Source organism: Pongo abelii, chromosome 2 (assembly GCF_028885655.2).
Source record: "Pongo abelii isolate AG06213 chromosome 2, NHGRI_mPonAbe1-v2.0_pri, whole genome shotgun sequence".
NCBI lineage: Eukaryota > Metazoa > Chordata > Mammalia > Primates > Hominidae > Pongo > Pongo abelii.
In genome coordinates, this window is record NC_085928.1 from 62,872,335 (window position 1) to 62,897,390 (window position 25,056).

Sequence of the window (25,056 nt, forward strand, 5' to 3'; positions counted from 1 at the left end):
AAAGAAGTTTTGAAATTTGACAGACTTCAAAGTCTGTTGCACTTGAGTTTGAATTCTGACCTATCCTTGTCACTTACTGGATGTGTGATTTGGGGTTAGTCACAGTTTCTTAGCCTCATTTCCTTCTGTGTAAACAATAAGAAAAAATAACACTGTCCTTTCACCATTGTACGCATAATTAAGCAAAGATTAGTCTTATTATTTGTGATGTTCTTGGCAAAGAGACTGGAAAATAGAAAAGGCCTAGTATATGGAACTATTAACATTAATATCATTGTTGCCATCATTATCATCCTCCTTTAACATGTGATTCATTTAAAATAATTTGATAACTTTCCATAAACATTTCATAAATATATAATGAATTGATACTCTTATTGTTTTAGAGACTATTAGCCCTATCTGTTACATTGAGAAATATACTTTTAACCTGGCTTCTAAACAGTAGAATTTCATGATACATTTGTAGAGAGGGACTAGAAACAAAGAATAAGTTATTTATTTCTTCAGATATTTTATTCACATTGAAACCGTATATACACACAACCATCTATTCTTCAAGTGAGCTCAAAGCTGTGTAACATGTTGTTATCTATTTGAATTCAGTTCAACCCCTGATCAACTTTTGTGGTTGAGCTCATTAGTTGATCTGATCCTTTGGCTCCATCATCTTCTACAATAAGAAATCTAACAGCTTCTGCAATTAACTGTGCCTAAATATATTTAAGACAAACTGACATCTAGCAAAGAAACACTTTGTCTTTCATCCGTCTTTGAGGAGTGAAGACTTGTGTGCAGGTATGCCCAACTCTACTTGAGCAGTCTCCACAATCTTAAACACCTCTAAAGAGTATGTTATATATGTAAAAATATAATGCACCATGTTGCAGAGATCCTATTTAAAACAGGTTTAATATTGAGATTACATTGTAAATACAGTAAGAAAAGCCTAATTTCTTCTATTATTTAAAAAGTTTTTGCACAGACTCCTTTCACTTTATTTTTTTCTTCCTCTTTTTGTGAGGATACTTTATGTGCAAACTAGAGTCCTAAAATTCCATTTACTTCAACAAACACTTATATAGCATCTGCTAATAATATTAGCTACTACTAATATCTATTCTGCATTAATTATACATTTCCATTTTCAAAGAATCCAGTAAGATAAATATTATCTCCATTTAATAAACAAGGAAACTAAGACTAAAGATATACAGTAAAAAAAGAGATAGAGCTTGCACTCAATAAAGCTTGCAATCTACTATGCTAGAAGATAGCCGTAAACACACAGAGCTTAACACAAACCATGGCATAAGTACAAGTCATCTAAGCATGCTCAATGTACAAAAATCATTGAATGCACAGAAAGACGAGCACATGATACAAGTTGGAGAGAGCTGGGAGGAGCTGGCATTAGATGTAACTTGAAGAAGAACCAGCGAATATCTGAAAATGGGGAAAGGACTATTCAGGCAGAAGAAACAATTTGAGAAAAGGCGCAAAGGTGTGAAAGTGTATGGCATATTTGGAAATGAGTGTGTCATCTTGTGTGATTGTAGTACAGAATATTCGAGGAAGAAAACAGGTGAGGCATCATGGTTTAGATCCGTTGCTCTCAAATTTTAGTACCACTTGGTAGTGACTCCCAGGTGGGCCCAAGAATTTTCACTTCTGACAAGTGCCCAGGTAACCCTAGTGCTTCTGTCTCAGAAAACACACTTAGAGAACTAGTTTAGAGGCATGTGAGTTGCTAATTCTAAATGCGGAATGTAAAAAGGTTTTATTGTTTGTAATTCATAAAATGAGATGTTCAGTGTTGGCCTACAATGTTAAAATCATGTGATTTAAAAGGTAATTAACTATAGGCTTGAAGGGCCTGCTAAGAAAGGATGTTTTACAGTGAAGTCTGGAGTTCATTTGGCAGTCTAACAGGATGCTTGCTCATAGCCCTAAGGATGAAAGCCCTGTTGAAATTGACGTAAGAACAGGCTGTAGCTAGGAGCAATAGTTAAAGAAACCACTGGGACCTTAGTTGTGGTAATACAACAACAATCCCCTCAAAATGAAGACTGGGGTAACAAAGCAACATTAGGTCACGTATGTGAAAGAAGACACCACTTAAGAAGAGACCAAAGAACTGTCTTCGAAGTGTCTCTCTTTGAAGACTGCTGCAAAACGTCATGAATTGGTACACAGCCCAAGGGTATTGAGCAGAAGCTGACAGAGGGAGTTAAAATCTACCTCCAGGCTGGGCGAGGTAGCTCATGCCTGTGATCCTAGCACTTTGGGAGGCCAAAGCAGGTGGATTACCTGAGGTCAGGAGTTTGCGACCAGCCTAGCCAACATGGTGAAACCCTGTCTTTAATAAAAATACAAAAATTAGCCAGGTGTAGTGGAGCACGCTTGTAATCCCAGCTACTCAGGAGGCTGAGGCAAGAGAATCGCTGGAACCCAGGAGGTTGCAGTGAGTCGAGATCGTGCCATTGCACTCCAACCTGGGTGATGAGAAAGATTCTGTCTCAAAATAAATAAATAAATAAATAAATAAATAAATAAATAAATAAGAAATCTACCTCTAATACTTTCACTCTCATATCTGATGCTGAAGCAGGGGTGTAGTTTTGCTGGCACAAAATAATAATTTGTCTGGACTGACATCCCTTTCTAATTTATCTCCTCACTTCAGGAGTCTATATTTTTTCATTCAAACCCAGTAAGCCAAAGAATTGGGCAAAATTAGTTAGTTCTAAAATGTGGAGAAAAAGCAATCACCTTCATATTGCTGGTACTGTAGTGGTAGGTTGCATGATCTTAAGTAGGTGGCCTAACTCTTCTGGCATATAGTTTCCTAAAACATGAATTAAAATAGTCAAAATAAGTAATTTCAAATACACTTTCATATCTGAAATCTGTCTTTTAGAATAAAGAAAAAACAATGTGAGTAATCATGAGTATTGACACAGGGAAGATCTGGGTTGAAAACCACTCGCTTTCAGAATGCTCACTTATTGAATGATTTTTGGGTACACTATTTAATCTTTCAAAGTTTCAGGTGACTTTATTTGCAAAATGAGAACAATAATCCTTACTTCATAAGAACAGATAAAACTGAAGAACAAGTTTCAATATAAATTTTTTTCAAGCCACTGAAGCAAAACATTTTGCCCATTTTTTTTTTCATTGTAAGGTAAATAACCCTACAGAATGAAAATCCATACCAACTTCCATTTCAAATCTTCCCTTACCCAACCCTAAAAGGTGTAAATTGCTTTAAAAAGAAAGGTAAAATTGCTTTAAAAAGAAAAGTAAGTGAAATTGCTTTAAAAAGGAAGGAAAGAAGAAAGGAACAGATGGAAAGAGATGGAAAAATTGAAGGAAGAAGGGAGGTAGGAATGAAAAGACACATGTTTTAATTCTAGAAAAGAATTACTTTTCTTTAATCCAAAATGACTAAATCAAATAATGGCAGTACAAGAATATATAGAACATATGAAAAGTTACATACTATAAAAATTAAATTGTCAACAGCTCTATATGAAAAGTATGACTACAGAGGGAACAAACATAAGCAGTACAAGAAATATTAATATTTAACAGCTATCTATATTTTTACATGTGCACTTTATAAAGAAGAAATTAATCATTAAGATGTCGAATTCTCCAGTGTCTTTAAAGGATATGAAGCACCATATTGTTTTCTAAGAATGCAGATACAGCGTGGGTATTGAGGCTTAAAGCAAATTTTATTTGAATCTTGATTCCAGCACTTGTGTATTCCAGTAATGTGACTTTGAGCCAGGTATTTACACTCTCTCAACCTTAATTCCCTCATTTACCAAATGTAAATAATACTACCCGCTTCTCTAATGAATCTGTGCTCACTACTCAAGTGACCACATAACCAAGCATTTAAATACTTCAAGCCCAATTTCTGAGCTATCTCTGAGTGTTGTTTATTTTGGGGATTAACTGAGACAACGTATGTAAAATATCCTCATATATTAGTCTTTCAATAAATATTATCTTTATTAATACTAAAGAATTAACATGCAAGTGTGCAACTGACATGCATTTAAAAATATTCCTATTTGAATACCATAATTTCAGTCATTTTAGCACTGTAGGATTTTTGAATCTATCAAATTAATCTAAAATAGCTATTTTTTCTTCAACAACTGATTAAGGTTGAGACATAATAACAAATTAATTTTCTAGAAATTCTGTTACTTTTATGGGACAAAACAGAAAACATGATTACCTCAAGCATCACATTTTTTATAGAAGTCAACTCATATCACCAGGCACTTCTGAATGCTCATCAATTTATCTTAGAAACTAAACACAGTAACAGAGGTAGTACCTATCTAAAATTCAAATGAAAGAGTCAGCTATCTATATATGGGTCCTGAACATGGTTTTTCAGAAATTCCAAGAAGATGATAATACCATACCACATATCTTTTTATCATCTCACTCTCTAAAATTCCAAATTTTAATGCTTCTTTCTTTAAGTGAGGAGCTAAGATTCCTACTATCATATTCACATACCCATGAAGGACATTTGGAAATGTGATCATTGGCTCTCCATGCTTATCCTCATTTTCAAACATGATTGTGAACAATTGCCTCACCTGACATAGTCAATTTCATGATCTAGGTGACTTTTGCAGGCCTTGTTGGCTTCCTGTTTGAAATGAATAAAAGGCACTAACACTGCTCAGGTTACAAATGAAATGCTTTTTTATTGACATATTTTATAACTAATATGTAGGTACATTACATAGATTTCGAAATGTACAAAACAAAGTCAAAGAAGAAAATCAGTATCACCTTGCCCTCAGAGATGTCCTACATGCACACAAGAAAGAAAAATAAACACCCTGCTATTTCCATATATCACAAATATTTTTTCTGGTAACTAAATACTTTTGTAAATAACTATTCTAATGAGTAATATATATTAACACATTCATCCTATAATTCATTTCAATAACCCAATTGTTGATGCCAATTTTTCAGTATTATAAATGTCATGACAATAAAGATATTTATAGACAAATAGATGGCAATTATGTATAACCTTAAATAGCTTCCTCAGAAGAGAATTTCTGATCTAAAGTTAATAAAGCATTTATTTTTGGTAAGTGCTGTATTTTGTTTTTCAGGAAGTTTATACCAAGCAACAGTAAGTAACATCACTGTTTAAAATATGTCCAGTAATCTTGTTGTATACCTTAAAAAAATTCAATTTTTGTCAGTTGTAACTCAATAAAGCTGGTGGAAAAAATAAAAATAGAAGACTTCTGATAAAATTTAATTTTAGTTCAATAGAAATATAATTAATGCATATTCATTACAGAAAATTTAGAAAATACAGACGAAAATTAAAAATTTGAATAAATTTTGCCATTCACAATTAGTGGCTGTTCCTTTTTTCAGCAGAGCTTATGTATATATTAAACACACATTTTTAAAAAGGTAATACAAAGTTTCAAACTCCTCTCTTGACATTGTTTTGTGAGTGAGCATTTTATAATTTTTTTTTTTTTTTTTTTTGAGATGGAGTCTCACGCTGTCCCCAGGCTGGAGTGCAGTGGCGTCATCTCGGCTCACTGCCGCCTCTGCCTCCCAGGTTCAAGCAATTCTCCTGCCTCAGCCTCCTGAGTAGCTGAGACTACAGGCGCCCACCACCATGCCCGGCTAATTTTTGTATTTTTAGTAGAGACGGGATTTCACCATGTTGGCCAGGATGATTTTGATCTCTTGACCTTGTGATCCGCCCGCCTTGGCCTCCCAAAGTGCTGGGATTACAGGCATGAGCCACCGTGCCCGGCCACATTTTCTAATTTCTGAGTCTCTTTTTTTTTCTTCCCTATTTCAGAGATTGGCTACTATCGACAATGTTGCTGTCATCAGAAACTCATGGGTATCACTCCAGACATGACCTTCTTCCTTTTGTCCAGCACCAGCGGCTTACCAAGTCCTAAAATATTCACTTGTAGAATAATTCTTGTAAGTTTCAGCTCCCCTCCAATCATATTTCCTCTCTTGTTCACTTGTATTACCACAAATACCTTTCAGCAGGTCTTTTGACCCTCAATTTAGCCATTTTATATTCCACATCCCAAGATCCTGTCAGAATTTTCTTCCCAATATTGAAATAACACCCTGTCACTCCTAGGATTATAATAACTCATTTAAGATAAATAACTCATTTAAGATAAAATCCTAGTTTTTCCATATAACACTGTTCCCCTTTACTTTTTCAGCTTCATTCATCTCTTGACATTATCTCAGATGTAGCTTGCCCTGAGGCAATGCCAAACACTTGCTGTTCCTTGACTGTTTGCTGCTTTTCCATGAGTGTGTAAGTTCCATATTGGAAGCCTCATGTAGGGGCTCAGAGCTGGGGCTCTGGGTGAATACTGCATATAGTTAAGTCTTAGCTGTGTCAGCTGTTGGCTGTTGTCCTTGGGCAATTCACTTAACTTTTTTTTTTTTGAGATAGACTCTTGTTCTGTGGCCCTGGTTGGGCAGGTTCCAGAGATTCTCCCATCTCAGCCTCCCGAGTAGCTGGGACTACAGGTGTGCACCACCATGCCCAACTAATTTTTGTGTTTTTAGTAGAGACGGGGTTTCACTATGTCAGCCAGGCTCGTCTTAAACTCCTGGCCTCAAGTGATCCACCCACTTTGGCCTTCCAAAGTGTTAGGATTACAGGCATGAGCCACCACACCTCGCCTCACTTAAATGTTATATGTAACTTTTATGTTTTCTCGCTTGTAAAATTAGGATAATAACTGTATTTACCTCCACAATCATTAGAAGGATTAATTGTTATGGTTATTAACTAACAACTATGTCTATTAAATAAAGGCTTTCTGTTTTGCCTGCACATTATATTGATTAACTTGCGCAGCTTACCTTACATTGAGATCTCTCCAAAACCCTTTTTTTTCTTTTCTGAAGCTCAGCTGACATGCATTCCTCTCTCCTTTTAACTTTGTCCCATCATTTTCATCCAGTGTTGAAATTGTCTATGTTTGTAACTCGTAAAACAGACTAAGTTGTCTGAGAGTAGAAGTTGTCTTTCTCCTCTTTGTCACCAGCATCGAGCAGAAAGCTTAAGCTATGTCCCAAATTGTTGTGCATCGGTATCTGTTTTATGAATGAATGATATTTGGTAAATGGTAGTTTTGATTAAGATCTTATTCACCACTCTTCTTTTTCTGTGCAATGTTTTCAAGACCTTAGTTAAATGAAAAAAAAAATATATATATATATATAAAGGCCTAAGCTTCACATAATAAATTAAAAACATGTAATCTAATTTTAAAGGGAGACAGGGTCAAAATTTACTTTTATCTGGTATTTTATTGTAATATTTTCATGGAGAAAACAAATAGCACGTGTCATATAACAAATACAGTGCCTAGCAGGCACATCGACTGATATTGTATGTTATAACAATTGCAAGTAAACACCATGAGAAGACATGTAGAAAAAAGACATAGAACTTACTTTGCAGGATGCTTGGGGGTCTCTTTGGCTTCAGAACACACATCCCCAAGATTCTTTAGGCATACCTGGAGATCTGTAACAATGTATAATTCAGAGAATAAGCAAATTAAAACAATGTCGTATCCACTGTTATAAAGAAGACATAAATGGAACCATTATGACAGGAACTTTCAGCTCAGCGATGAAATATTTTAGGATGATAATAGTCTTAATTCAAATTATAAAGACAGAGACAAACAAGGCTCTGAAAAGAGAAGGTTAAAAAAGTTAAGGGAGATGAAGAGAACACCCAAAGTCATAAAAGTAGAAATGAGATTGATATCACCAAAAAGAGGCTCTGTGGAGGATGGAAAGCAATTGGCAAATACTTTTTCTCAGTCTGATGATGCAACAGGAAATGAAAAAAGGTATACTACAAAGCATGGAAGTCTTTCACTACTGAAGTATTTAAGAATGAGTGAGGTAAAAGTACTTCATAAATGAAGAAGTTACAAAATTTACATATGCTTATAATACCACCAACATTCCTATTAAGTTTCTAACAACAATAATAGTAAATGATAACATAATAGCATTATGACTGATAATGATGAAAAATGATGAATATTATCATTATATTAGTAATCAAGGGGAAGCAAGATGAAGAGACAAATATAGATTTTCTAGATTATGTTATTTAAATACTTCAGGTTTACTGAACACCTGCTTGTCTAATGTGAATTATTCCAAAGAACATGCTGTTCCTTTCCTAACAAAAAAAGCTTCAAAGGCAAATAAATAATTTCCAATTCCTTTTTGGTCTCCAAGTCACTCTTTACACAAGAGGAATTTGATAAATGTAAATGTATAAGAAACATGTGGATTGCATTTTCTTTGAAAATATACAAGGGTTTAAAAATTAAGGACGAAAAGTGTTTGGCACAATGCATTTTTGGTGAAGCCAAACCAGAAACATTTGAGACGATTTCAGATTGTAGTGTGACCTTCAGCATTGCTTGTGTTTCTGAGTATTAAATGAAATCTAAAAATAAACACTATCCTTAACCAGAACGGAAGCAATAAAACCTGTAGCAAGGTATGGGCCTGAATGAAAAATTTTTTGAGGATTTACTGAATTTTTTTCTTTTTTCTAAAAAAAAATCTTCCAGCCTGAGAGTTCAAGCAAATGCCCACCACATGTGTCATGCTCTGTATCTATTGCCTTATTTCTTCCTAAGGTTTCTGGTCACGTAGAAGAGGAGACATCTGAATATGTATAAGAAAAATGTCAACCCTCCCCTGGTGGTAAGATTAATTTAACTACAACTTGTACTCTTCAATGGGTTCAAATGTGTTCTGAGCTTGAGTCATTTTTGAATGCTTTTGGTCCATACTTTGTTCTAATTCTCCCTATGTATTTGTTGAAAAGACACTTTCGGAGAAGGACATTTTGTTTCTGTCCATAGGCAAGAATTATAAAACCTAAATAGCTGGGTTATGTTGAGATTTATTGGTGGGTAACTTAAGGTGATAGAATATGCACTATAACAGGCAACGGCCATTTTAACAGCCTGTAACAAGTGGAAAAAACAATAAAATGGAAATGCAAAATTAGTGTTTTTATTTTTGTTGTGTGCTGCTGGCTTACCTGGTGCCTCTATTGAAGCATGGCATTTCAGTGGTTTTTGCTGTTCTACAAATTCTCTCAGTCATCGCACATTACCTCCATCTCCTTTATCCCGTTTTCCAAGCACAAAGCACTGTATATTAGTCCGTTTTCACACTGCTATAAAGAACTGCCTGAGAATCAGTAATTTATAAAGGAAAGAGGTTTAATTGACTCACAGTTCTGCATGGCTGGGGAGGCCTCAGGAAACTTACAATTATGGTGGCAGACGAAGGGGGAGCATGAACTTTCTTCACGTGGTGGCAGGAGAAAGGGGAAGAGAGCAATAGAGGAACTACCAAAACACTCATAAAACCATCAGATCTCACGAGAATGCCCTCACTATCACAAGAACGGCATGGGGAGAACTGCCCCCATGATCCATTCGCCTTCCGCCAGCTCTCTCCCTCAACACCTGGGGAATACAATTCAAGATGAGATTTGGGTAGGGCGCAGCCACACCATATCACACTGAGTCCTGTCAATTATTTCTTTGTGCCTTTCTCAAAGTCATCCTTTCCTTTATTTTCCTACTGCCAGCTTTCTGAGGTAGGCTCTTATCTCTCTATATCTAGACTGTACTTGTGAAAGAGAGAAAACATCAGTCTCTCCTATTTTACATATGCCCCATAACCTGTTGACAACAATTTAATATTTCTAAAAAATAAAAACTTATTCTACCACTTTCTGCTTTATAACCTTCAATGGCATCCTATTGCCCCAAAGCTAAAATCTCACATCACAATACTAGAAAGCAGTGTTTATTCAGTAAATATTTGTTGAAGAAACAAAGGTATTCCTCTCTTTTACAGCTCTCTAAAACCTATCTTCTCACTATCTCCACTACTTTTTGAAGCACATAAACTCTTTGTGGTAAGCAGAATGGTTTTTTGAAGTTGCCCACTCGCTAATACTTGGAAACTGAATATGTTATGTTACATAGTAAAAGAGACTTTGCAGATGTAATCAAGGTTACAAACCTTAAAATGAGAGGAGAGAGGACCCACTATCCAGGTGGGCTCTCAATCTAACTACATCACCCCTTAAAGCAAAGAATCTTTTTGGCTTTCAGGAAAAAAAAAAAATGTGGCAGAAGGTGAAGCAAGAGATATGTGACCCAAGGAAAAGTCAGAGAGATTCCAAGCATGAGCAGATCTGACATGCCCTTGCTGGCTTTGAGAAGCAGGAATCCACAGGTAAGGACCTCAGGGGCCATTGGGAGTTAACGGCAGCCCCTAACACAAGCGCAAAAAACTGGATTCTTAGAAGAGTCCAAGTGAGTTTGAAAGTTGACACTTTGGCCAGGCGTGGTGGCTCACGCCTCTAATCCCAGCACTTTGGGAGGCCGAGACGGGAGGATCATGAGTTCAGGGGATCGAGACCATCCTGGCGAACACAGTGAAACCCCATCTCTACTAAAAATACAAAAAAAAAAAAAAAAAAAAAAAAGAGCTGGGCGTGGTGGCGGGCGCCTGTAGTCCCAGCTACTCGGGAGGCTGAGGCAGGAGAATGGCGAGAACCCAGGAGGCAGAGCTTGCAGTGAGCCGAGATCGCGCCACTGTCCTCCAGTCTGGGCGATAGAGCGAGACTCCGTCTCAAAAAAAAAAAGAAAAAAGAAAAAAAAAAGAAAGTGGACACTTCCCGGTACTTTCTGATAAGAACCCAGTTTGCCAATATATTTAGTTCAGCCTTGTGAAAAAGCTGAAATCCAGAGCAGAGAAACTAGCTGAGCCAACAGAACAATGGGATAAATGTGTGCTGTTTTAAGCAAATTTGTGCTAATTTCTTACAGCAGCAATAGGAAAATAATACACTCTCAAATATGCTGTTCTTGAGTTATGACCATTGCCTCCTCAGCTCCACCTGGCATGCTACTTACCTATGGAAATAGTGTACCTTCTGTATCACCTTCCAGTCCATCCCTAATCCACACAAACATCTTGAAAAAAATTGCATTGTGTTCCTTACAGCCAAATACTCTTAATTAATTAATGTTTGAAAAAGAGAATACCTGGGAGAATCTCTTTGGTTTGACTGGAAAGAGCAATGTATCTTTTGGATGACTTGCTGTTATATATAAGATGTTCTTGTTTGATTTATGGCTATGGACACTTAAGAAAAACATTTTAAACTAGTGCATAGCAAACCTAAATATGCATATGTCACACCTGGGGATCCTGTTAAATTGCAAATTCCGATTCACTCGGTCTGGATTTGGGCTAGAAAGTCTTCATTTCTAGTAAGCTTTAATTGCATTGTCATTTACTTTTTGTGTGACCTTGAGTAAATTACTTCGGTGTCCAAACCTAATTTTTTCACCTGTAAAATTGATAATTGTGCTAATAAATGAGATATAAGGGAATAATAAATGGATATAAGGGAAACACTGCTTTTCATGCTTTTCTATTACTGCAACTCAGATAACACCAACAAAGCAGCCCAGAAATGCAGGGATGAGCCACAGACAAATCACTCAATTAGCAGATCTCAAGAGCTGGTAGAAAGGTCTCAGGCTCTCGTTCTTTATTTAAAACTGCATTCAACACATTCAACACAGTTTTTTGTTTGTTTGTTCATTTGTTTGTTATTGGAGGCAGAGTCTTGCTCTGTCACCCAGGCTGGAGTGCAGTGGCCCAATCTTGGCTCACTGGAACCTCCACCTCCCATTTTCAAGTGATTTTTGTGCCTCAGTCTCCCGAGTAGTGGGGATTGTAGCCATGTGCCCCACGCCTGGCTAATTGTATCTTAATAGAGAGAAGGCTTCACCATGTTTCCCAGACTGGTCTCGAACTCCTGAGCTCAGGCAATTCTCCCCCATCAGCCTTCCAACATGCTAGGATTGCAAGCGTGAGCCACCATGCCCTGCATCAACACAGTTCTTTAGAGGGACTGAGGCCCATAGCAGATGGAATTCCAGTTGTTCTCAGTGGTAACAAGCTTTCCTCTTTTCTTACTTTCCTCACCCCTTTGTTTCTGTTTCTTGGACCCTTTCAAATAAACTACCTTTTCATAAGTCCTTTTCTCAAACTAATTTGGCATCACAATTACTGATACTCTTACCTATTTTGAAATGGGATAAGAGGTAGAAAAGAGGGAAACATTGGCTTATAGTGTAGCTCTGATACTTGAACTTTGTTGGGGCAATGATAATTTAAAAGATTGTAAAATTAGTTGACATTTAATTTGCATTGAAAACCTTGGAGAAACAGAATGACACTGGCCAGAAGACCCTCATGGAAGTTTTTAAAAAACTTTTATTTTCTATAGCTCTGGGTAGACTTTGCTGAAATTCAAGCCCGAGATTTAATAGTAAAGGTAACAAAACTGCAGAGGAGACAATGTTCAGCCTTAGTGGGTCTTTTATGCTAAAATCATGGCCAAGATACAAAAGAGGCAAGAGACTGATATATCTGGGATAGGAATACCTGGGTTTCTGCAACCAAGGAGGCATGCATTATTGAAGAAAACTCTAACATTTTTGAGAAGTGCAGTATGGCTATCCTCTGCAGTACAGAATTGACAGGAGACAGTTCCATGAGACAAAGGCCCCTAGTGTCAATGAAGCTGACAGAGTCCCGGAATAGCAGAAAACAAAGTGGTGGCACTTAGCCATCAGAAGCAATACTAGAAGGCACAGACATATCTGTATGGCAAAAAAAGGGTTCCTTAACCTACAGAGAACTCTGGCAATGGTTAAAAGACTATAGTGTATATCTGGAAGTGAAATAAATGTGCAGCCATCAAAGATGTTGCTTGACATGTATAAAAACCAAGAAAAAACTCAAAAGGTAGTAGGCCAAGAGTTCTATCAGACTCTGCAATAAAAAATTACTACTCCTGGCCCAGTTTTCAGATCTGAGATAGCCCCAGATAGGATCTATTGACCAAAATGAGGGTAGATACTCCTGAGGAAAGACGCTTTTATGCCACCAGAAGCATATATCATAAATGTTATATCAGTCTCTCCTCAAAAGTACCTATGGTCTTGTACCAGAGTAACTGCACATTAAGGAAAATGCGTAATCAAGCTCTTTCAAAGAGATGTTGAAAACTGAGTCTTACTTCATACTGAAATTAAAGTGACTCTAATTCCTGTTGTATTATGACCAGACAGTAAGTAGGTTTCTGGGTTTAAATCTAGCTTATAATGAGTTTAATTTTTCCATGGAATCACCCTGTAGTCATTTCTCAAGACTCTGAATTTTAATCAAATTTAGGATCTGATAGAACCCTTACATTAGATTTCTGATGTGTAGAGTAAGAGACATTAGGGTGAAATACCAAGAGCAAACCTGAGATTTCCCACCCACTCCCAGTCATGATAGTAAATCAAAAGTCATGCTATATCCAAGTTGAAAGTGTGTAATCACAAGATCATAGACAATCTGATAGAATGTAAGAATGGCCTCATAAAGGTTCAGCCTAGCTGACAGTGTGGGGATGGCACCCTATTTGTTTAGGATACTGCCTTTTGTGATGCGATGTTCGTATTTAAGAAATACCTATTATATGATGCCTTGTTCCTAGTACTAGAATACACAGGTGAGAGAATGAAATGTTGAAACAAGCATCGACCACACTCACCATCCCCCCGTCCCCACAAATGACCCACTGGGGAACTTGCGTTTCTCACTCCTGCACATTTAGACTCTGTAGATTCTAGGTCTTAAACCCCAGTGGGGGAAATTTTGCTTCTTGGAAATGCACTAAGGGTTTCTTCAAACCTGAACCTTTAGCTTTTTCTTAGTCATTTTGGACTCCTCATGCTTGTAGACCAGCACATAAATGATTTTTAAGAACAGTTACTAAATTGACAGGATGTTTAACCCTAGTTATCATGCATTTCTACGTTTGCTGCCATATAATGGAGGCATGGAGGAGTGCACTGGGCACTGAGGGAAATCACTGTAGCCTCCCGTGGTGTTTCTATGCTCAGTGAAAAAAGAAAACAGGCATTTGCAGCAGCAACAATCTGATAAGGGGCAAGACAAACAAAGAAGACTCAGACAACTAAGGGTTGAAGCTCTGTGCTTCTCTATCAGGCAAGCAGCTGTATGCCAGCTGTAAGGCTGGCCACGTGAAAGAAAGCTGTACAGTGGGTGGTAGAAAAGGAAGATTATGAATATCAGTTACAGCCTTGGGACTCAGACTGTAGCAGGAACTGTAGCTCACCCTACTAAACCTATTTTAAATTCATATTTAAAGAGGTTGTGACAAGCCACGACTTCAGAGTTGTTAAAAAGTTGAACTTAATGTGCAGCAGTAGCATTTCTGAGCAGTGAAAAGGGATACTGTAGTAGACAACTTGTGTGTTTTGTGTCAAGGTCCCTAAGCCAACTTGCAATTTTAGCTGCATTTATGGAAAGGTCCCAGGCACTCCAGCAGCATCCCACTTTTCTTCTTTGCTTTTCTTCTTTACATTTTGTGTGGACCCTCACTCTGCACACAGGGCAGCTTGGGAGTGGGAGATAATTAACTGCCCTGGGGCACAGCCCTCAACAGTAATGGGCAAGGGTCATGGTAAAGGTCCAGTTTCCTGTTCTACAGAGAAACAATTCTCAGGGTCTCCAACAGGACTGAGCCCCAGTGGCTCACAGTCATTACCCACCCTTTAGTGGCGTCTCTTCCTTTCAACCCCACATTCCTGGATCCTCCGATATTGCTTTCTGGGATCACGTGCCAACTAAGTTACCTGAAAAAAAACAGTCACTCTTTCTGAGGAAATCTAAATAGTGAACGGATATAAAGTGCCCTGCGCCATGCTTGATAAATAATCAGTACCCAGTACCTGTTCCTATCCTCCGATGTTTTTATTTGCCATAAGATATTTACAGCTCTTTGGAGAAAATAACCGACTAAAAGATAGGTGTTATTTGTAAATATCATCATACTCTGAAAATGTACCTGTAGCCAGAAATTAAGCCAGCATATTCCCATAAGCAGAGGGCCAACTGATGTTTTTCATTCATACATGTCTGGAGCTTGAGAGGCAGAGTTTTGTATCACTACAATAGGAACCTGAAGAATTGGATTTTGATTCTGTTTCATTTATTTACTGGGACAATAGGAACCTGAAGAATTGGATTTTGATTCTGTTTCATTTATTTACTGGGATTTTATTTTATGTTTAAAATATTCACCAATATATTTGACTTTAGGTTCATTGTCTTCAAAATATTGTAATTTCTTATAATTTCTCAGTTGATATGAAGTCCAAGTAAGCTAATGGATACAAATATGTCTTGTAAAATGTAAGCTATCTTAATGTAAATGTACGTCTCTACCACATGATGTCGAAGATGGTTGTTATTCGGCGAAGTGAACCAAAATAATATTTCCTGAAAAACACTAAATGCATGCTAGCATATGTTATTTTGTCTTTATTTTTAGGAAAAATAAAATTCTGTCTCGGGGGTCTGATTCTATTTCTTGGAATTTTAGATAATTTGAAAGGTTCATGGTGACAAAACTGCCTGTTAGCACATCTCAAATTTATGCACAGAATATAATCTACCTTGCTTGAGCTTAGAGCTGGTCTTTATAGTGCCTTTGTTTCTTTTGAAAACAGTTCTAAATGTTATCAAGATATTTGGCAGAAATTTTCAGCATCTAGACACAGACGTGAAAGAAACAGATGAGGGATATAGCTTGTGTCTGAAAACTTATGGAGGCTCAGGAAATAAAGAACAGTTAAATTACGGTCACTTATTCACTAATATCCCTGGCTGGTTATTTTTTTGGTAGTTACAGCACAATCATGTTGGTTTCAGTGGTAATTCACTGGTAATGACTGAGTATCTACCAAGCTCAATCTTATCTCTACACAAATATTTGAATTATCTTGTAACAATTTTCCTAAAGATTTTTCTTAATTTACTATTTGATATGGTTGGCTCTGTGTCCCCACCCAAATCTCACCTTGAATTGTAATTCCTAATGTTAGGGAGGGGTCTGGTCAGAGGAGATTGAATCATAGGGGCAGACTTCTCCCTTTCTGTTCTTGTGATAGTGAGTCAGTTCTCATGAGATCTGGTTGTTTAAAGGTGTGTAGCGCTTCCCACTTTACTCTCTCTCTCTTCTGCTCTGCCACGGTAAAAGGTGCTTGCTTCCCCGTGGCCTTCTGTAATGACTAATTTTCCTGAGGCCTCCCAGCCATGCTTCCTGTATAGCCTGCAGAGCTGTGAGTCAATCAAAATATCTTATCCTCATAAATTACCCAGTCTCAGGTAGTTCTTTATAGCATATGAGAACGAGAATGGACTAATACACTACTTGAACAATTTAGTTTACTTTTCAAGAGATCGTGGAACAAAGTATACTTTTTACCATTTTTGATTCACTGGTAATGAGCTCACTCATAAACTCTAGAAAGATAAACTAAACTGTTCAAATAGTAAAGTAGAAATATCTTTAGGAAATTGTTATAAGATAACCAACATATTTATGTAGAGATAAGATTCCAGTTAGTATGGTGCTTCAATGATATATTGGAAAACAGGATTGTTCAGTTATTTAGGAGAAGTGACTTTTTTTTCTCCTTTAAGTTTTATCTCCTTTTTAGGGAGGTTAATATAACTTGTGATATTTTTGATAACTACTCTTACTCTTCAATATAATATTCTTAAGCTTTCAGCCTATTAAATTTTTTAATTGAATGATAATTTGGATAGCAATCGTTCAGAACATTTTTCTATTCATAAACATTTTTCCTCTTGGTTTTAAGTTTGCTTGGTTGTCAGTTACTTTTCAAGGCTGTCATAATTTGGAATGGAATAGAGATTGCTAACTCAATCTTAGCGGGCAATCCTCTTTTATATCAGTGACATGACATAACAAAACTTTCAGCTTGCTTCATCATACGGTTTTTCTTCTATCACTACTTCCCCAATAGTTATGTCAACAAACAGTTATATAAACAAACTTTATCCCTTTGTTTCTTCTTTTCAGGAATACTGGTAGTTGATGAAAACAATGAGAGAAATGCCTGCTTCTTTGCATACACCATAATCTTCCCAAGAGCACCAAACTGAATGCTATGTGTTTTTAAATGTATCAATCTAACAGTCAAACCTGGAATAAAACTTTTATTGGAGGTGAAGGCAGTTAAAGCTCAAACTTTGGGAACTCTAAAATTCCAAATTCAAGGTGACTCCTCTCTAATTGATTTCATTTAAAACAGAACCATTTATTTTAAGAAAATGAACTTGAATAAAATTATAAATAGGTGAGAGTATGAGTAGGCATGCTATGGTTAATCGATGAGAAACGTAGTCATTTTATCAGACTAGACATGCTCAGTGAATAAATATGAACAGTTAGAACCTTTCATAAAATGTCTGAAGAAATAATAGATATTTTAATATATTATTCCTGTATATATTAGTTTCAAAGATTCTAAGAGAAATCCTAAGATCACAGACTGTTAGAACAGAGGGTATTTTAGGGAGCATTCAATTTCATCCTCTGTCCTTAGATCCTCCTTCTTGCCCAGGAAAAGGAATGTAGCATTTAGGTTAAACATGCAGAATCTGGAGCCAAACAACCTTAGTTTTAGTCTCGGCTGTGACCAAGTTACTTAATGTCTCCACCTCTCAGTTTCCCACCTGTGCAAGGAGAAGGATCATAGAAGCACCTAATTACAGGGCTGTTGAAGAATTGAGTGGCTGAATACATGGTAGATCTTAGAAGAAATTGACACACCCTAATAACAATAAGTGTGTGTGTGTGTGTGTGTTTTTCTGCAGTGATGTTTTACTGAGAACATCCTACGTGCAATCATTGACCAGGTACTAGAAATGCAAAGAAAACTTGTCGTGTTTTCTGTCCTCAGGATGCTGAAAAACTTGAGGAGACGGACACCACAATGGTGTGAATGGGCAGATTTCCCTGAAACAATATTTACAGATGAGATGATATTTTATCCAGATCTTGAAGGTTAAGTAAAAGCTTGCTAAAATGCCGCTGCTGCTACTGGTGTTGTTGCCATTGATGATGATGATAATGATCGTGAAGACAATAAATAATGAATTAATAATATAATTATTGGTTAATTGCTAAAATTTATTGGACACTTACTATTGGCTAATTTCTAATAACAAAATGTGTTATTTTGTTTAATGCTGAGAAGGATCCCGTAAGTCAAGTTTCATTTTTATCTTTATTCTGGAAGACATGAAACTGAGGCCTTGAGAGTTTATGAAATTTTCCCAAGGTTACTCAAGGAGTAGATGGCAGAGCTGGAAAGTAAGCACAGGCAGAAATCCATTTTAAGTAACGGGACAAGCACTGGAGAGCATACCTAAAAAATGATGCATTGTGATGAATGGAAAAAAATGTTCAAAGCAGCTCAAGCACTGAGTGTGTGCAGGTGACGGCAGCTGATGGTGAAGAACCTTCAATACTCTGCTAAAAGGGTGAACATAATATAGTAGGACCCAGTGGAAAAGAGAAGCTTTTGAAAGAGAGAAATAAGAATGATTGCTACCATTCATTAAGAATTTATATCTACTCATAATCTCAATTGCCTGTCCCAATAGCATGTTATACACATAATAGAATCCTTGGAAGTTCAGGGGTTAATCACTTTCCTAGGAATTTTGAAAAGATTACTCTGGAGGCAGTGTGCTTGAGAGTAATTTCTTAATTGAAGGGGAGGATGAAAGGGAAGAAATGATGAAGTCAAGAATGACTGTAGTTTCTGGAGTAGGGCATTATGCAATAAATTATAACAATAAATGAGATTTATTGGTGAGTTTGAGAGGCAGTGGAGGAAATATAAAATTAAGATCTTGCACAAACACTTTTCACTGATTATTGGATTTCCTAGTGGTAGATGTTTTTAGATGAGCAGTTAATATATGCATCTGAGCAGAAAAGAGAAGGTAGATAATAATGACAATAATAGTAATGATTTGAAAAGCATTAAGGAATTTTCCTTTTACCTTTCTGAATATATAACCATTATGCTGGTTGATCTGAGGTCCAGGGATGTGGGTATCAGTGGTGGGTGAGAAGATGAAAATGTTTCAGAAGAAATGTAGAGAAAGAAGATGATAATAGTTATATCAATAGTGATTTACAGCAAGACAGTGATTGTAAGTTCCAACATCACAGAGAAAAATAAAGATTACTTTAACATCTTTAATTCTCAGTTTATATCTGAAGGGCTAAACTAGATGTTTCCCCAAAGTTCCCTGAGGTTAGAATAGAAAGGAAAGTGATAATGTGGTACATAGAAACACTTCACACTGACTTGAAGTTTGGTCAGAGAATGGAGTTGGGGAGAGAGGAAACCATTTGACTTATGTCTCAGTATTCCCGCTCTGGATTTGACCTGAGGATGAGGAAAGTCTATTAGATAATTAGGGGAGAGTAGAAAGTTCAGGGGACTTGTGACTTCAATTGAAATAATTTGGGAGGATCCACTATGCACTGCACCCTGCACTAACATGAGGCAGCCAGTTTAGTAGACAGGGTGGAGTGGTGTGGGAAAAGAGGAGCACAGTGGGCACCCTCTAGCTCCTGCCATTCTTCAATGGTAGGGAGACCATGGTGGAGGTCACCAGATCTGTGAGCAGCCTCCCGAAGTGGCATAAGTCACACTCTTGTCAAGGCCAGAGAGATGAACGGAAGAGAACTGTTTATCTTTGCCAGCTGAAACTTGGGTAAGCTGAGCTAACCAGGTGGGAGAGGGCTATGCTTCTGGAAGGACTTGATTACAGCCCTAAGTTTAAAACCTCAAACTTTAGTTTCGGAAGCATGCACGAGGCTCAACTACAAAGTGGACAAGACTGACAGTAAAAATATCAGCAAGTGCATATCTAGCAAAGAACCAAAAGTCGGAGGAGTCCTCCCCATTGTACCTCTCACCAAATTAAAATAATACAAAACTAACAGCCACCACAAAGACTTGTGAACATTCCCTTTTCTCTGTCTGAAAAGCTTAACTTCATAGCAGGTGAAGCAGCAGGAGAATATCTGAGCCTAAATACCGCTAAAAGAGACAGCTTATTTAGTTTCAAATTAGATACAACTAAAAGTTAATACTTTTCTCCTTACCAAGGAGTGAAGATTTCTAGGAAGACAGGCATAGTTATGGATTGGATAAAAGAGGTTTTATTTCCTCTGTGACCAGAATGAGATTGGGAAAGAATAGTGGGAGAGAATAGAGGTATTTCAAACTTAGAGATTCCTTTCCAGTTGTGGGAAGAGTTTCAGAAGAAATCTGAAAAAGTTTAATTAATTTTCCCAATGGTACAGCAAGTGAATGCGCTGAAATTTTTAGTTTGAGTTCATTTCTGGACTGTGCATCACCTCATGGCTACTCCCCATGGGAGGAGCCTGAGGATGATACCAAGCACTTCCCATAGTGCTTATGAGGCTTTAAAGAAAAGAACTTCCCAGTTGGCTTCTGGAAGTACTGCTCTAGATGAGTGGAAGGAAAACTCTGTAGAATGTTACGTAGAAAATGTTAACCCTCTCCATAAAAATGGTACCAAAAAAATCCAACATAGTTTATTAGAAAAATCTCGATAGAATCCTTTTTAAAAACTCAATTTTATTTTTTACTTGCCTAAAATCAAAAAGGTTTTATATAATAGTTTGGGGGTCATATTTACCATTTTTTTTGCGGGGGGTCATATTTACCATTATTTTGCTTTCCAAAACAGGTTTGGATTTATCAGATGTGGTCTTTGCCGCTTTGGGATACAACATTTTCAAATTGTATTATTTGGATTAAATCTAAATGAATTACAAATATATATGTGAAGTAAAAATATCAAGATTCTGGTAACTAATTAGTGTATCAATTGGTATATTGATATTAATAGCTCTCATATTAACAATTACTCTGACTTTTAGTAGCCATAAGGCTTACTAACACTTGAAGTACTTCTGTGATGTTCTTGGACAGCCATCAACATTACCAACTCATTCCCAACTCAGTTGACCCAATGGAGAAAGTCAGACCCTACTTAGCCCCCACTTTTACCAATTCTTAGTACAGAACTAAATCTGTACCCTGTGCCACAAGACTGTGTGTGAGACCAACCTCATATTTTCTACTTATAAGCTCTTTCTTTTGCCTTTTGTCTACCTTTCCATTAGTGCCTCTTCTTTTTACTTTCAAAGTTGTAAGGGTTAAACTACTTTCTTGTTCTAGCTCTGAGAACTGCATTGTAGTTCACCCTTTTGTTGAAAGGGGAAATTGACTTTAAATGAAAGGCAAACAGATCCTACTCGGTCATGATAAATAGTGAAAATTAAGCCCACAGAACTTTTATCTTTAAGCATATTTTTACCCTGACATCTTGAAAATATTATATGATGCAACTATTTCCACAAGTATTTTAAAACTGTTTTTCTGTTCCAAATAGGACCTCAAATTATTGCCATCATCATCTTTCCATAGACTCCTACTCTGCATAAGTTGCTCTAAAGATATTGTACCTACTGAAAAGATTTTGTGCATGACTAAGATCAAAGGATCTTTCTCACTGAGAGGCTAAGAGTCTATTTGGGGAAATTGTACAAGCACAGAAAAATTATAATCCCAGGCAAGATTTATTTACCGTGTGGGTTATAAGATCAGAAAGTAATGAATGCTATTCATAGAGTAGAAAATGGCTTTGAAGGGTCTTAAAAGATGAGTAAGATTGAGGCAAAGGAAGTCAGTGTATCACAGCATCCTCAACATGAAGTGTGTGGTGTGTGCCTGTGTGGAGTTGGGAAGGTACACGGCAAGCCTGGGAAACAATAGTAGGTCATTTGGGCCACAATGAGGAATTTTTACACAGAATAATTTTTCTCACTAGTAAAAACTACAAAGAGTTCTGAAGGAAGAGAAAAGAACTCCCAAGCATCAACAAAGATACAATATAAATAATGGCTGCTAGGTGAATATTCTTGTAAACGAAGATTTTTGTATGTCTTTTTTTTTCCTCTTCCTTCTTAATGGGGACTTAATGTTCTGAGAATCCATTTGACTTTGGCAAGCTCTACCAGACACCAAGTGATGGCATCTTTAATTTGTTTACATGAAACAGAAAAATAGAAAATAAAAATAAATAAATGAAACCTAGAATGATTTTCACTTGAAAAAGCCAGAAACTGAGAAGTGAGTGGGTGCTGTATCCACTGTGAAATGGATGCTGGTATCTCTAAAAGGACCCTATCTCTGCTGTACAGGTTAGTTTTGTCGTATTTCATAAAATGTTCCAGCCCTGTGACATATTGGACTCTTTGTTTTTTTCTCCTTCCCTTCAAAGGTTAAAACAAGCAGGGGAGATTGGGTGATGATCATAACAGAAAGAATGTGGGCGTAGGAGGTGTGAGGAAATCAGTGCCTGGGGCCTGAGTTGGTTCTTCCCTGAAATGATTGAAAAGCACAGTGTGGCTTGATGACCAGAATGAACAACAAAGACTTTGAGTAGAATCTGCAGTCTGGGCCCATGGGAAGAGTGTTCTGCAGTGATGAGTCCAGCCATCACTCACTCACGTTTGCCAAAACAACCAGCCGTAAGAAGGATGCCCATCTCCCCCCAGGCCCTGCTTGTAGCCTGGATGTAGTGTTGCCTGTTGCTAATGAACCACTAGGATTGCCTCAAACACACCCTGACAGCTGCAGAGTTTTCGGTAACAGCCCTAATTCCACTTTCTCTTCCATCTGTCTACAGATGGTTTAAATTTGACCCCTTTAAAAAAAAGTATCCTATTAAGAGGCAATTACTGTGCTTGTAGATTTCCCATAAAAAATGACAGAATTGTGATTTGCAAGAGAGGCTGGTAATTGTGGATTATGTTGAGAGTTTGATACTCATTTTGGACGTAGAGGTTTTGACACTATTTGGGGCTGGATTGCTGATATTCTATTTGGATTTATTCTGTCAATCATAATGTCATAGATAATAGTCAGAAAGGTCAGCCATAAGTGCAAAAAGAAGTCAGTCCTTTCAAAACCATTAGCCCTGATTTTTATTTTTATTTTTCAAAATATCTTTCAACTACAACAGGATGCTACAACACCAGAATGTTTCTGTTTATTTTGTGCCATCTGGGTTTCCATGATTAATTATATAATTCTTCTTTCTACAAAAACTTTCTTCTGAAAATTGCAAAGCAGTTTCAAGATAGTACTTCAATATTCATTATACTTCACGTATTATCTCAGTGTGAATACCAGAACCAAGCTAATTTAGGAGAAATCAAAATGTAAATAGGTTTCTAGAATATTTCAAAAAATTACAAATCTTAGACTCTTTGCAGCCTTAAAGTTTGCTTGTTCAAATCTCTCCTTTGCTAGGGGCAGGGAGGATCACCACGCCCTGAGTGACCAATTTTGCCTCCCAGTGAGCCAGAAGGAAATGCCAGTCCTACTGATGCCCAATTTAGTACTATGTACTTTTGACACCTAAGTCACAAAAAATCTTTCTTCTAAAATGAGTCTGTGTTTTATAATGACCAAATTTCTCTCTAAAGATTTCTGAAATAGAAGGATTTTGATTTTAACATATCAAACCAATACTTTAAAGCACGTGCTTTGTGCACTATTTTGCAGAGACTACAAAGAAAAGATACAGTCCCTGTCTCAAGATGCATATTATTGTCTTGGAAAATTACCTTGAGGAATCCAGGCCTTTGAATGTGAAAACGTATTTCATATTGGGAGGTTGTGCATGAGAGAAAGTGAATGGTACAGTTGATATGGAAGTGAGTAAGGCTTCTCCTTGACTTTCAGCAGGTGCTCTGCAAACACTTGTTGAATTGCACTGAGCTGTATTCACTTGGAGAGCAGCTTCTCTATGGGAAAAACAATGGCTTTGATCAACAGTGTTAACTACTAATTTTTAGTAAAAAGTCTGTAGGTTGGGCTAAGTTGTGGATATTTATTTATATATATTTCAATGTACGGTGTGACTAAAAAGTGCTACACTATGTGTTTATTCTAAAAAATTATGTTATACATGATTATATTAATATGGGGGAATATTTTTTAAAATAATTTTCTAAGTCTTTACCAGTAGCTTTCTAATTTGTGATGGCTGATTTATGCATTAACTTGGCTAGGCCATGGTACCCAGGTATTTGGTCAAACACCAGTCTAGATGTTTTTATGAAGTATTTATTTAGATAACATTAACATTTAAATCAGTATTCGATGAGCAAAGCAAATTACTCTCACAATGCAGGTGGGCCTCATCCAATCAGTTGAAGGTCTTAAGAGCAAAAAAGGCTAATATCCCTTAAGGAAAAGGAAATTCTGTTAGCAATCTGCCTTCACACTCATATTGCAACATCAACTTTTCCATGGGTATCTAGCCTCTCTCCCTACTATGAAGATTTTGGACTTACCAGCCTCCATAATCACCTGAGCCAATTCCTTAAATCTCTCTTTTGTGAATGTGTGCATGTGTGTATCCTTAGAAATATAAAATCCCATAATACCATATATACAGCAGGTTCTTCAATAACATCCTTGTAAACATGCAAATGGACTGTGTGCTGCAGAAGAATTACAAACACACACCAAGAACAACATGTGGTTGTAATATATATGTAGAGTTTATTGGGGAAACATGCATATATAGAGTTTACTGGAGAAAATTCAAACTAAAGAAGTAGTATAGCACACGCTGTCTTCCAAGTTCATTATTCTACAACTTAAGCAGGGTATAGATGGTCTGAATGCACCCTGGCCATGGTTTCACCAGGAGGGGTCTGCCAGGATGAGAAACTAGAAGAAAAAGTGAGAACATGCCAAGACAGTGAATAAGCCTGGAGCCCGCACTACATTACGTATTTTTTGGTTAACCTATGAGGGGCTAGGGAATACCTAGTTTCACAAAGTAACAAAAAATATTTTAAGATATCTCTGAGCCCAGGTAGGATGC

The 25,056-nt window shown here is 36.9% G+C and overlaps 1 long non-coding RNA gene across 1 annotated transcript; it reads right to left on the minus strand.

Annotated features, from left to right (window-relative positions):
• Nucleotides 1–6,879: 6,879 nt before the first annotated feature.
• LOC129058516 (uncharacterized) lies at nt 6,880–23,965 on the minus strand. Its single transcript, XR_008523666.2, has 3 exons — nt 23,786–23,965; nt 7,522–7,594; nt 6,880–7,158 (listed from the first exon to the last, which is right to left on the minus strand). It is a non-coding gene; the product is annotated as an uncharacterized LOC129058516 (long non-coding RNA).
• Between the last annotated feature and the right edge of the window lie 1,091 nt (nt 23,966–25,056).